This window comes from Eutrigla gurnardus, assembly GCF_963514095.1.
Source record: "Eutrigla gurnardus genome assembly, chromosome: 5".
Lineage (NCBI taxonomy): Eukaryota > Metazoa > Chordata > Actinopteri > Perciformes > Triglidae > Eutrigla > Eutrigla gurnardus.
In genome coordinates, this window is record NC_139919.1 from 28,180,104 (window position 1) to 28,187,267 (window position 7,164).

Below are 7,164 nucleotides of genomic sequence, written 5' to 3' on the forward strand. Positions count from 1 at the left end.
GATTAAAGTCTGTCCCGGCCTATTTTTCCTCTCTGCCGTGTGCCGGGATCCTTCCTCCAGATGTGCCGGAGACGGCTCCTGTGTGTTTGGATATATATATATATATATATATATATATATATATATATATATATGTGTGTGTGTGTGTGTGTGAGAGGTGTCCATACCAAGTGGCTTCCCTCCAGTGCCGTCAACACCTCCGTGTCTCGGTTCCTAGAGGACTGGTACTCGCTGACAGGTAGGGATCCGGCAGGCCGGTGGTCCTCCCCCCCCCCTTTATCGACCACACACACACACACACACACACACACACTCGCCAAAGAAGAAGCTCTAATTGCAATGAGGGGGATCAGACGATGACATGATTCACACACAGGAAATAGAAAGTCCAGGCCTGAGCGGAAAAAAAGACATGTTCCTTTTGAATATCTCTTTTACAGGTCTGTCATTACGTGATGACTTGTTTAGTTTAAATTAATTGATGCACAACTGTGTCAAAAGTACAGACACTTGTGTTCAAAAGTTCAAGTACTGAGTCAACTTATAAGTGTAAAAGTACAGGCTCTGAAATGTTCTCAAAGTATAAATTGAAAAGTATCCCTATTAAGGACATCTCTACGAACTGAATCTCACGTCTTATTAATAAGAAAAAAGAATAATCCATAATTCCCCACGAATGCATTAAAACTAAAGTAACAAGCCCGTTTTGAAAATGTAAGTAGTAGAAAGTAGAGATATTTGTTTTAAAATGAAGTACGTTTTTTTTTAAGCAAATACAGATATCTGAAGATACAATAACAAAGTATGTACTTATTTACTTCCCTCCTCTGCTGGCCGGACATAAGAGCAGGCGTACAGTTAAAAGTGCAGCACAGAATAAAGTTACCGAAAATAAATGCAAAATCTTCACTTAATAAATTAGCACTTTTTTTGATAATTGATTAAATAGTTTCAGAAAATGTCAAGCGAGATAGAAAAAAATCAATCAAATCTGCAGATTTCTCCCCGATGAAAACAACAGTTGCTTCTGCTTGTGTTTAAATGGAGGAAACTAAATTTAAATTCGGACTTGAAATTCACAATTCAGTCTCGACGCTGCATGTTTATAGTGGAACTATAAATAAACTGAGTTCTTCTAGAAGAGAGAGATATAATAATATGCACATTGCATGTTTGCACATTCCTTTAAAGCTGTTTTATTGTACAAGAAACGCTTTCTTTTACAGCGTATCACCGTCTATTTAAAGTGGCGTTCGAGATGGAAAAGTTTCATTGAGTTTCTTTTCCCTCCCATTTGAAATATTCAATTACTTTGCATGAAGGGTCAGGTCAAACACAGGAAGCCGAGCTGATTGGTTCTGCTCGGATATCGATGAGCATGTGTGACCAATCGCTGCTGGCCAGGGCTTCCCCCAGTTTCCACCCGCCGCCGCCGCCGGCGTGCAGGGTGTGTCTAATCGCTGCAGCCCGAGGCCGCCCCCCCCTCAACTCCCCCCAGTTTCCACTCACCTCTTGACCGTCGCTTCCTGTCAGATGTGTTAACGCTGCTTTTAATCAGTTTTACTGTCTCGTGCGCCGCACACAGCTGGCACTATCCATCCAGAGCACGCTTCATTAAGGTCTGACCAATCTGCTTACACACACACACACACACACACACACACACACACACACACACACACACACACACACACACACACACACACACACACACACACACACACACACACACACACACACACACACACACCTGATCCTGCCACCCGTCTTCGTGACCCTCCCCTCACCCCGTCGCCCGACACGATATCTCTTACAGTCATCGTCTTTTGCTCTTTAAGGTGGATCTCTTTGCGTTTGCATTTTTACGTTAGAATGTCGCGTTCACACTCGTAAAACACGTATCAAGTCTTGACCCACGTTTGTGTGCTCTTTATTAGCGGCGCTAGCAACGCTTCACGTGTCCTGGACTGTAATAGAGAGGCTAGGTTCTGTTAAGGAAAAACATGTACGTGATTAAATCCTGGTGTTATTACCACGGCTTGCTAGCTAGGTAACTTAGCTATGTTTCGCGTAAATGAAGTAACGTTAACTTACCCGATGTGTTTTATCCGGCGAGCGTCTCCATCAGCCAAGAAGTGAAAAGAACGTCGTTAGCGTGATTACATGCTAGCTCACGATCATCGTAGCTAGAGACGTCACCTACGCGACCTTCAAGTGTTTGCTCTTTCTAATCACATATTTTTCGCATATTTCAACACTTAAACAACTTTTTTTTACCAAATGCCTCGGAAACTGAGGTGCTAATTAACAAATGTCAACATGCTAACACACTGAAACTAACGGGGTGAATGATTAATTTATAGCGATATATTTTTAAACATTTTTCTCCAACAAATGTTTTTATAAATCACAACTTAATGCCCGAAACGTAAAACCTAAGTTTGACCTTTAACCTGTGATATCTTGTTTTATTTGTATATGTTCAACAGCGTGCGCTACAACGGAGAAATAATCCCGTATAATCTCAGATTGACGTGACTACACTTGGCGGTGTAAACTGACTCTGGGTCAGGGGGAGGGGCTTAATGAGGTGTTACTGTCTGTTGTTGACAAGATGACCCCCCCCCCCCCCCCCCTCTAATGAGGGAAACAGGGGATCTATTAATAGGGCTCATACCTGTGGAATTACATTATTATTATTATTATTACAGGCTACCAGTGTGTGTGTGTGTGTGTGTGTGTGTGTGTGTGTGTGCATATGGTAAAACACTCTGCAGGTCTGCTGTTAGTCACACTCCCGCGTCTCAAATTGAATTAGCGTTGACAGCGCCAGCCGCGCGTGTGTGTGTGTGTGTGTGTGTGTGAAACAGAAGAGAAAGACGGCCATCCCCCCTGAAATCAATTAAGCGAGTATAGGTCTGTAGTTGTGGGGGTGAGGGAGGGGCAGAGGGGCAGTGTGTGGGGGAGGAGGGGGGGTAACATCCTGTGGAGGGCAGCCCAGACAGACAGCACCATCTGGGGCAGCAGGCGGGTCGACCCTGGGTTGAGACATAAAAGAACGCGGGGCAGGGATAAGAGAGAGGAGAGTACAGGCCGGGCGTTAAATCACTCTTTTTCTATCCGACTCCCCCCCTCCTCCCTCCTGTACCCTCACCTATCACCCCCCTCCCCCCCGCCATCCGATACATCAGCCACGGAGCATCATTCTCACTCAATCACTCTTCCCTTATTCTCTCTCTCCCAGGAGTGATAACCTGTCATACGCAGGAAGCTGAACAGAGAGGAAAGAGCGATCTATCCCTCCGTCGGAGACGGAGCAGAGAGGAAAAGAATATCTCACATCTCTTGTTCCAACCGGGGCTTGATTTATAGGTTTGTATTTAATAAAAAAAAACAACAGGACCAGAGAGTGCCTCTCTTTGCACCTGTAGAGACGCCCTCAGGCCCGGCGGACTGGAAGGGATTAGCACAGCCTCTTATGGGGGGGTGTGATGGACAGCTGGGGTCAGAGTGTGCGTTGTGTTTGTTGGTCATAAGCCGGGTGCTGACAGGCCTCTTCCAGTCGCCCGGCACTCACAGGAGGACGAAACAATCAGCTGAAGGAATTAAAACTCTGGTCAGCGATGATTAGCCAAATAATCATTACGTTGTTTCAAAAATGTGCTTAAAACACACTTTGTAACATTTTGTATGAGCTTTTCTTCAATCAGGCTCTGTTTTTCACTTTTTTACCACGATAGTGAGACAGACAGTTTTTTAAAGTCACACGATAATCGCAATAACAAAATTCAACACCATCGATTATCGGGAGTTTTTTTCTTCGTCCGTACATGTGATTATACATACATCACTAACCGTTCCAGTCAGGATGGACGATGAAGTAATCAGATACTTCATGTAAAGTATTATAATGTATTATACATAGTGTTTATTATCAGCGCCCAAACAAACTTAAACTACATAAATGTCATTGTTAAATTACAGTATATGTTATAATTATTACATATTTTATACGTTGGTTGAACTGATTTTTAATCTTTTATATAATGTTTAGTGGTTTTATTTACTGTATGCATCAGATTTAATTTGTGATATGAAACAAAGTAACGATAGTTGCATCTGTTTGTAGTATTGTGATTATGAACCAAAATGTTAAAATACTACACCAAAAGTAAAAGTCCTGCACTGATGATGTTACTTAGTAAAATTAGAGCAGCATTTGAACCAAAAACGTGCCAAAATTATAAAAAAACAAAACAGAAAATGTCTTTCGAGAATATATTTTTTATCTGGAAAATGATCTGAAGCTACATTTATAAAAACCCATTGGATTATCTGAGAATTTAAAAAAAAATTGTTCACAGAATGCTATGCATTATGCCCCATCCCTGTTATCATATTATTGGATTATTATTATTATAATGACATTAATATAATCAGCTGAAGTGGATCTCATTATAACAGTTTATATGCTTTCGGTTTAATCCTAAAGCAGTGAATCATATTTGACAAAAAAAACATTTTTGTCTGCAAAATCTTAATCTGAACCATAACTATAGGAGTAATATAAAGTGGAAAAAAGATTATTATTAATAATAGGTTATTTGTTTAGCACCTTTTTTAACGAGGTTACAAAGTGCTTTAAACACAAGAGATTAAAAAACACCGTATTGTGCATTAATTAAGTAAATAGTTCCTCTCAGCCCGTTTTTTTTCTTCTTTTTTTACGACGGTGGTTTATTTGGTGCCATAAAGGTGAAAACAGAAAGGTGAGGCGTGAGGGAAAGTGCAAGAGCTGTTTGGGTCATTAGCACTCTCTCTCTGATGAATGGCACGAGTGTGAGGTCCAGATGGAGCACCCATAGGAAACACACACACACACACACACACACACACACACACACACACACACACACACACACACACACACACACACACACACACACACACACACACACACACACGCCAGGTGCCACATGTTAAAGCAGTTTGTCGTCCGCTCATCTAACCTCTGCTCCTGGAAGACAGAGGCCCGTCAGGGAGCACATGCCTGGGCATTGCCCCCGTGACCCCCCCCCCCCCCCCCCACATCCACGAGGATCCTGGTTCTGTCCTCACTCCCCGTCTCACGTAGAAAAGAGGAAACGGGGAGGAGGAATTCCATTCTGAGCCGAGGCCTCGGGTTGATAGAAGAGCGCTTAATCGCTGTTAAACTGCCCTTGCTTTTCACATTACTCACTCTGTGTAATTCAATTTCAGCCACAGCTGGTTTCACTTTCAACTTTACAGCTGAGCTCAGTCTCGTCCCATAATCTGACCTGATAAATAACCGGCTTTTATTGAGTTTGCAGAGAAAACAGCGTCCAGCGTAAACCTCCGCGAGAGCCGAGCGAGGCTGGAGGGCACGGAGGCGAAGCGGGGCCCTGCCTGCTCCTGAGTGTATGGCAACTATTATTAGGAGATACTGACACTGTGTGTGTGTGTGTGTGTGTGTGTGTGTGCTAATCTAATGAAGGCAGAGTATATTTGCACGTCCTGACTCTCTGCCGAGCGTCTCTCCTGCTTCAGGATGCCATTTCACATGATTGGAAACAAATGACTGCGGGGTCAGATTTCTCTCCCGTCCGCTGCCTGTCAATCACCGCCGAGCGCCGCGGAGACGTCCCTTCCTCGTGTTATTACAAAGTCCAAATCGGCGCAGTTTCCATGTTATTTCTGCCGCTGCCTTCAAGAGGATTATGTTGACACATTTTTCCGGGCGAATGTGTGGCGGACGAGCGGCGTGGTCGATGATCGACAGGCTGATAACTCGACGGTTGGGGCCTCGCAAGAAAGACCAGTATTATTTATATATGAGCTTATAATACAATAAAATGTACATACAACTCATTTTAAAGGAAGAGTTTGTGGATGAGTCCTAAATCCTGAAGAAAGTCCAGCTGCCAATGATAAAACTTCACTTTCTTTCTGATTATAACTCATTCTTGATTGTTAAATGTAAATGCTGCAGCTTAGTTTAGGATAAAAGAAAAACACCACCGAGACCAGTTCCCCGTCTACAGTCTTTATGCTAAGATAAACCGACTGTAGCTTCATATTAAAGATGATATTAAATCATCTTTAGGTGTGTTCACACCAAACCAGACGTATGAACCCAAAATAAACCATATTGTTGTGATTTAATTGCAATAAACGAATAAAAAGGATGCCGAAGTGACAACATTATGCTGACAATTTGTAAAAAGTGGGAAGTTATGGTTTGTTAGATCTGTCTGGAAGATGACAAGCAAATAACTTTTAAAATGCTTGTTTTCTGAATGGAGTTCGGATTGATCGGAGGTATATGCTAACACTGTAGCTCCTCCATAAACACTTAAAATACCGTCTTCTAGACATAAATACAGCAGAGACCTTGATGTTTGGACCGTAGACAGTCTCTGGTTCCTACACATGGTCTGGTCTGGTCTCTCGACTAATGTGAGGGTCTATTGTAGACCTCTGGGAGACCACAGACCACTACGATATGTTTAGTCTCCATTTCCAACTCAGTGTCGACAGGAGGAGAATCTCAACGCTGATTGGCTTTCGCTTCACACAAAGTTTACAAATCTTTGCATTGACTTTGTTTGCAATAGTGAAGTTTGCTGTGAACGCACCTTCACTCTTTGCAAGAAAGCTATATATAAGTTCACCGAGCACCATGTGTAGTCGTCCAAAATGTGCACACTCATCAAAAGCCTTTCTTACGCCGTGTTATTGACAGGTGTGTTTCTGTGTTTCTCTGTAGGAGAGCGGCAGGTGCAGGAGTCCAGCAATTAGGACTAATTGAATGATCGGGAGTTTTAAAAAGTGATCATTCCTGCACAGCAAAAACATGTAAAATTGACGGTATCAAATAACCAAGATTACGTCCGTCTAAAGGACAAAGGGCGGGCTGTTTGATAGCAGCGCACCTGACCGCTCGCCGACACGCCGTCCCCCTGCACCCGAGTTCCTCAATTAACTCCTTCCTGCTATTTCCACGTCCAGCAGCGCATTAGCTCACTGCCATGCTCGGCCATGACAACTTAATTGCTGTTTGGTTATGACCGTTTGTCGGGAAACAGGCCATTTCCCCTGCTTTGCCTAAACCGCTGTTGCTCGCTCTGTGGGAGGGGGGAGGAG